Source organism: Heloderma suspectum, chromosome 14 (genome assembly GCF_057233095.1).
Source record: "Heloderma suspectum isolate Gila_16-S chromosome 14, 16-S_ref, whole genome shotgun sequence".
In the NCBI taxonomy this organism is placed as follows: Eukaryota; Metazoa; Chordata; class Lepidosauria; order Squamata; family Helodermatidae; genus Heloderma; species Heloderma suspectum.
In genome coordinates, this window is record NC_139471.1 from 23,732,138 (window position 1) to 23,738,879 (window position 6,742).

Consider the following 6,742-nt stretch of genomic DNA (forward strand, 5'->3'; position numbering starts at 1 on the left):
CTTCGTGACTCCATGGACCAGCCCACGCCAGAGCTTCCTGTCGGCCGTCGCCACCCCCAGCACCCCAAGGTCGAGTCCGTCACCTCCAGAATGTCATCCATCCACCTTGCCCTTGGTCGGCCCCTCTTCCTTTGGCCTTCCACTTCCCCTAGCATCAGCATCTTCTCCAGGGTATCCTGTCTTCTCGTGATGTGGCCAAAGTACTTCGGTTTTGCCTTTAATATCATCCCCTCAAGCCAGCAGTCTGGCTTTATTTCCTGGAGTATGGACTGGTTTGATCTTCTTGCAGTCCAAGGGACTCTCAGAATTTTCCTCCAGCACCACAGTTCAAAAGCATCCATCTTCCTTCGCTCAGCCTTCCTTATGGTCCAGCTCTCGCAGCCATAGGTTACTACGGGGAATACCATTGCTTTCACTATGCGGACCTTTGTTGTCAGTGTGATGTCTCTGCTCTTAACTCTTTTATCCAGATTTGTCATTGCTCTCCTCCCAAGAAGTAAACGTCTTCTGATTTCCTGGCTGCAGTCAGCGTCTGCAGTAATCTGTGCGCCTAGAAAGACAAAGTCTGTCACTGCCTCCACATTTTCTCCCTCTGTTTGCCAGTTCTCAGTCAAGCTGGTTGCCATAATCTTGGTTTTTTTGAGGTTTAACTGCAGCCCAGCTTTTGCACTTTCTTCTTTCACCTTCATCATGAGGTTCCTCAGCTCCTCCTCGCTTTCAGCCATCAAAGTGGTATCATCTGCATATCTGAGATTGTTAATGTTTCTTCCAGCGATTTTAACTCCAGCCTTGGCTTCATCAAGCCCAGCACATTACATGATGGGTTCTGCATACAGGTCGAATAGGTAGGGTGAGAGTATACAACCCTGCCATACTCCTTTCCCAATCTTAAACCGGTTCGTTGTTCCATGGTCTGTTCTTACCATTGCTACTTGGTCGTTATACAGATTCCTCAGGAGGCAGACAAGATGACTTGGTATCCCCATACCACCAAGAACTTGCCACAAGGAAAATACATCTGCCACGGACCGGCCGATGGAAAAGCAGCAGCAGCAAACAGAGCAGGAGGAGGGATCTGCATGTGTGCAAGAGCACAGCTCAGAATGTGGAACGTGATGCAGCATTCAGCCTTTGTTTTAAAAAGGAAGCTGCTAGTCCCTATGGCTGCAGAAAAAAAAGAAAGGAAAAAAAAGAATTTAAAGCATAGGGATTGCCTGCTGATCTCTGAAGGCACAGGTGGTTGGATTAAGATTTCCAGTATGATGGCATCAGGGGCCTTGCCCTTCCAATGGCTAGCAGCAAAGTTATGCAAAATAAAGGCACGATGAAAACTTGTGGAATTTACACAATGTATACAAGTGTGGAGATTTTCTGGTCATCGAATCTGGGCACAGATCTTCACAGTCGTGTTGAAGCTGAACCCAAGGTACTTTTGGTGGGAGACAAGAGGAGGTTGGGGCATGTTGACCTGGTGTTGAATGGGGTACGGATACCCTTGAAAGGCTAGGTCCGCAGCCTGGGGGTCATTTTAGACACCCAGCTGTCCATGGAGGCTCAGCTGTCAGCTGGACAGCACTGTTCCAACACCATCTGACACGGCAGCTGTGCCCCTGCCTTCCCGGCCATCTGCTCCCATCGGTAGTACATAGAAAAATAGAATAGTAGGGTTGGAAGGGGCCTACAAGGCCATCGAGTCCAACCCCCTGCTCAATGCGGGAATCCAAGTCAGAGCATCCCTGACAAATGGCTGTCCAGCCTCGTCTTGAAGGCCTACAGTGTGGGAGAGCCCACCACCTCCCCAGGTAATTGGTTCCATTGTCATATTGCTCTTACAGTCAGGAAGTTTCTCCTGATGTTCAGCCAGAATCTGGCTTCCTGTAACTTGAGCCCATTATTCCGTGTCCTGCACTCTAGGATGATCAAGAAGAGATCCTGGCCTTCTTCTCTGTGACAACCTCTCAAGTACTTGAAGAGTGCTATCATATCTCCCCTCAGTCTTCTCTTATCAAGGCTAAACATGCCCAGTTCTTTCAGTCTCTCTTCATAGGGCTTTGTTTCCAGTCCCCTGATCATCTTTGTTGCCCTCCTCTGAACCCTCTCCAGTTTGTCTGCATCCTTCTTAAAGTGTGGTGCCCAGAACTGGACACAGTACTCCAGATGAGGCCTAACCAGTGCTGAGTAAAGGGGAACTAGTACTTCCCGGGATTTGGAAGCTATGCTTCTATGAATGCAGCCCAAAAGAGCATTTGCCTTTTTTGCAGCCACATCACATTGTTGGCTCATATTCAACTTGTGATCGACAACAATTCCAAGATCCTTCTCGCTTGTAGTGTGGTTGAGCCACGTATCCCCCATCTTGTAACTGTGCATTTGGTTTCTTTTTCCTAGGTGCAGAACTTGGCATTTGTCCCTATTAAATGTAATTCTGTTGTTTTCTGCCCAGCGCTCCAGTCTATCCAGATCACTTTGAATTTTGTTTGTCTTCCAAAGTATTAGCTATCCCACCAATTTTGTGTCATCTGCACATTTGATCAGCATTCCCTGCACCTCCTCCTCCAAGTCATTAATAAAAATGCTGAAGAGCACTGGGCCCAGGACTGAGCCCTGCGGTACCCCACTCGTTACCTCTCCCCAGTTTGAGAAGGTCCCATTGATAAGCACTCTCTGAGTCCGATTCTGTAGCCAACTGTGGATCCACTGGATCGTTGTTTCATCTAGCCCACTTTGAGCTAGTTTGCTCATCAGGATATCATGGGGCACTTTGTCAAAAGCTTTGCTGAAGTCGAGGTATATGATGTCTACAGCATTCCCACGGTCTACAAGGGAGGTTACTTGATCAGATGAGATCAAGATTTGTCTGGCAGGACTTGTTTTTGACAAATCCATGTTGGCTTCGAGTAATCACGGCATTGTTGTCAAGGTGCTTCCAGATGGATTGCTTTATGATCTGCTCCAGAATTTTCCTAGGGATTGATGTCAGACTGACTGGTCTGTAGTTCCCAGGTTCCTCCTTTTTACCCTTTTTGAAGATAGGAACAATGTTAGCCCTCCTCCAGTCATCTGGCACTTCCCCCGTCCTCCATGATTTCTCAAAGAGAATAGACAGCGGTTCTGAGAGTTCTTCTGCCAGTTCCTTTATGACTCTAGGATGCAGTTCATCTGGCCCTGGAGATTTGAACTCATTCAAAGTAATTAGGTGTTCCTTGACCATATGCCTATCCATCTCAAGCTGCAATCCTGCCCCTTCAGCCTGTACTTCGCCTTTGCCAGGGGGGTCATAGACCCTCTTTTGGGAGAAGACTGAGCCAAAGCAGGAATTGAGCACCTCTGCCTTTTCTTTGTCATCTGTTATTGTTTTGCCATCCTTATTTAATAGGTGAACCACCACTTCTTTCCTCTGCCTTTTACTATGCATGTAGCTGAAGAAAGCCTTGTTGTTGTTTTTAGCATCCCTTGCTAACCTCAGCTCATTCTCAGCTTAGCCTTCCTGACGCCATCCCTGCAATTCTGTGCTATCTGCCCGTACTCTTCCTTTGTTACTTGGCCTTCTTTCCACTTCCTATATGTGTCCTTTTGTGTTTTCAGGTCATCCCTAAGCTTTTTGTGAAGCCACATGGGCTTCTTCTGTTGTCTTCCACCTTTTCTTCTTGTTGGAATTGTTTGTGATTGTGCCTTGAGAATTTCCTTTTTTAAAAGCTCCCACCCATCTTGGACTCCTTTTCTCGTTAGCGTCGCTTGCCATGGGACCTTACTGATCATTGTTCTGAGTTTATTAAAATCAGCTTTCCTAAAATCCAGGGTACGCGTTTGACTACCCTCAGCTTTTGCTTCCCATAGAACCAAGAACTCAAGTACAACATGGTCGCTTTCCCCCAGAGTTCTTGTAACTGCTACTTTATCCACTAAGTCATCTCTGTTGGTTAGGATCAAGTCAAGGATAGCCGATCCTCTAGTTCCTTCCTCTACTTTCTGTAGGAGGAAGTTATCTGCCACACAAGTCAGGAATTTCCTGGAGGGACCATGTTTTGCAGAATTTGTCTCCCAACAAATATCGGGGAAATTGAAGTCCCCCATGACTACAACATCATGCTTCCTTAAAACATTGGCTATTTGCTTTTCAAAAGTTTCATCCTTGTCTTCTCCTTGATTGGGTGGCCGGTAGTAGACTCCGACCACCAGGTTCCTTTTATTCTTTGCTCCATTTATTTCAACCCAGATGCTCTCGATGGGGCTACCAAGCTCCTCCTCCTGTATTTCTGTGCAGAGATATGTATTTTTCACATACAGTGCAACCCCACCTCCCTTTCTGTTCCTCCTGTTCTTTTTGAACAAGTTATATCCTTCAGTTGCTGTATTCCAGCCATGAGAGTCATCCCACCAAGTCTCAGTTACACCTATCAGGTCATAATTTCCCTCCTGTATTAAGAGTTCAAGTTCATTCTGTTTGTTTCCCATACTCTGGCCATTAGTATATAGATATCAAAGACCATGTGCTTCATAGTCTGGCTTTCTTCCTACATGTGTCTGAAGACTATTATTGGGCGCTATCAGAGCTGTTCTCTCCGTTGCAGTGCATGCGCCTACGTCCATTGTTACCCCCAACATTACATCTCCCTTCCCCGTAGGATTCAGTTTAAAGCCCTCCTGATGAAGTTCTTCATGCTGTGGCCAAACACATCCTTCCCATCCTTTGTGAGGTGCAACCCATCCCTAGCCAACAGCCCATCTTCCAGGAAGTATAGCCCGTGGTCCCAGAATCCAAATCTCTCTCGTCGGCACCACCTTCGTAGCCAGTCATTCACCCGGAGTATTTTTCGTTCCCTTTCTATCCCTCTTCTAACTACTGGAAGGATGGATGAGAAAACCATCTGGGCCCCAAAGTTCTTGAGTTTCCTTCCCAAAGCTTCAAAGTCTGACGTGATCTCTTCGTAGCTCCGCTTGGCGGTATCATTTGTTCCCACATGGATGAGAAGAAAGGGAACCTTTCAGTCACGTCTCTAATCTGTCCTCCTGGGAGACAACGTACCTGGCGAGTCCACGGGTCTTCGTGACATACTTGGGTCTCGATCCCACGCAGCAAGGAGTCTCCCACTACTACCACTCTTCTTTTCTTGTAGGCCTGGGTTTCATCGCCCCTGTTTGACTGACCTTCAGCCTCTTTCTCGCTCTCATGCAGGTTCCCCTGTGATTCTTCCTCTGCAGGCTGTCCTCCAGTCTCATCCGCAAGTACCTGGAATCGGTTCCACAGCTCCACTGCTTCCACTGGTGCAGAGTGGCATCTAGTTCTTCTCCTCCTGTCACCCTTTTCCAAGGAGTCTCCTCTACTCCATTTTTCTTCACCTCAGCATTTCCCACTGCCTCATCTTGCTGTTGCTCTTCAAGCTTCTGGTCTTCCCTTTGCTGCTGTAGTTCCCCCATTCTGTCAAAGAACTCTTCGTGTTCTCTTATTCCCTGGAGGGTCGACAGTCGCCTCTCCAGTCCACTTACTTTTTCTTCCAGCAGCATGATCAACTTGCACTTGTTGCAGGTGCAGGCCATGTTGTTCTCAGGCAAGAAAACAAACATTGTACACACCTTGCAGGTCACCACCACTGGAGAGTCTTGTCCTTCCATAGCCTCTTTTCCCTTTTTGTGTCTAGCTTTGTGATTGCTCTAGACTAGCCTGTGCCTGCTCCTCTGCTCACTAGAGGTTAAAAGCAGAGTCCCACTGGTGTGAAAGTGTGTGTTACAAGACAAATAAATGAAAAAAAGCTAGTTAAAAAATAAAAAAAAGTTAGGGGCCTCCCCCTTGACCTCCCCCTGTCCGCTCGCTCTGTTCGCTCCCTCTCTGGGAGCTTGCCTGCTTCTGTAGTCCCTGGAGCAGCTTGCTCTGCTCTGCTCAGCTGGGAGGCCTGAAACAGACTGAAGCTTCCCGCCCAGTCAGCTGCTGGGAGTACTCAGGCCACACCCCTCCAATTCAGTTGGAGCTCTCAGAAGCACCTGGTGAGCTCACAGCCAATCAGAAGGATAAAGGGCAGCCCCCTGGGCTTCCTGCAGCCCACTTACATCTTAGCCTCTGTCTCCGTTGTCTCTTCAACCACTGCAACTCCCCTGGGCAACTCCTGTTTCCTCCCCCTGTTCGCTCGCTCTCTGGGAGCTTGCCTGCTTCTGTAGTCCCTGGACCAGCTGGAGCAGCTTGCCCTGCTCTGCTCTGCTCAGCTGGGAGGCAGGAAACAGACCTGCCGTGGTCTCCTCTCATCTAGACTACTGTAATGCGCTCTACATGGGGTTACCCTTGAAGACGGTTTGGAAGCTGCAGCTGGTGCAGAACACGGCAGCTCGCCTGATTAAAGGCAGCCGCCGGTGTGATCACATCACTCCGGTGCTGAGGGAGTTGCACTGGTTACCAGTTGTTTTCCGGGCCACATTCAAGGTGTTGGTTTTGACCTTTAAAACCGTATATGGTTCCGGCCCAGCCTATCTTATGGAGCGCCTCCAGCAACACCAGACAGGCCGCTTAACAAGATCAGCCTCAGATGGCCTTCTCACTGTCCCATCAGCCAGGACAGCTAGACTGGTGGGGACGAGGGAGAGAGCCTTCTCTGTGGTGGCCCCCACTCTGTGGAACTCCCTCCCTAGGGAACTCCGTCATGCCCCCTCTTTAATGAGCTTCCATCGTGCATTAAAAACGTGGTTGTTCAGGCAGGCATTTGGGGTGGGTTAGGGTATTTAAAAAAAAAAAATTATGGTAAAATTTTGTTTT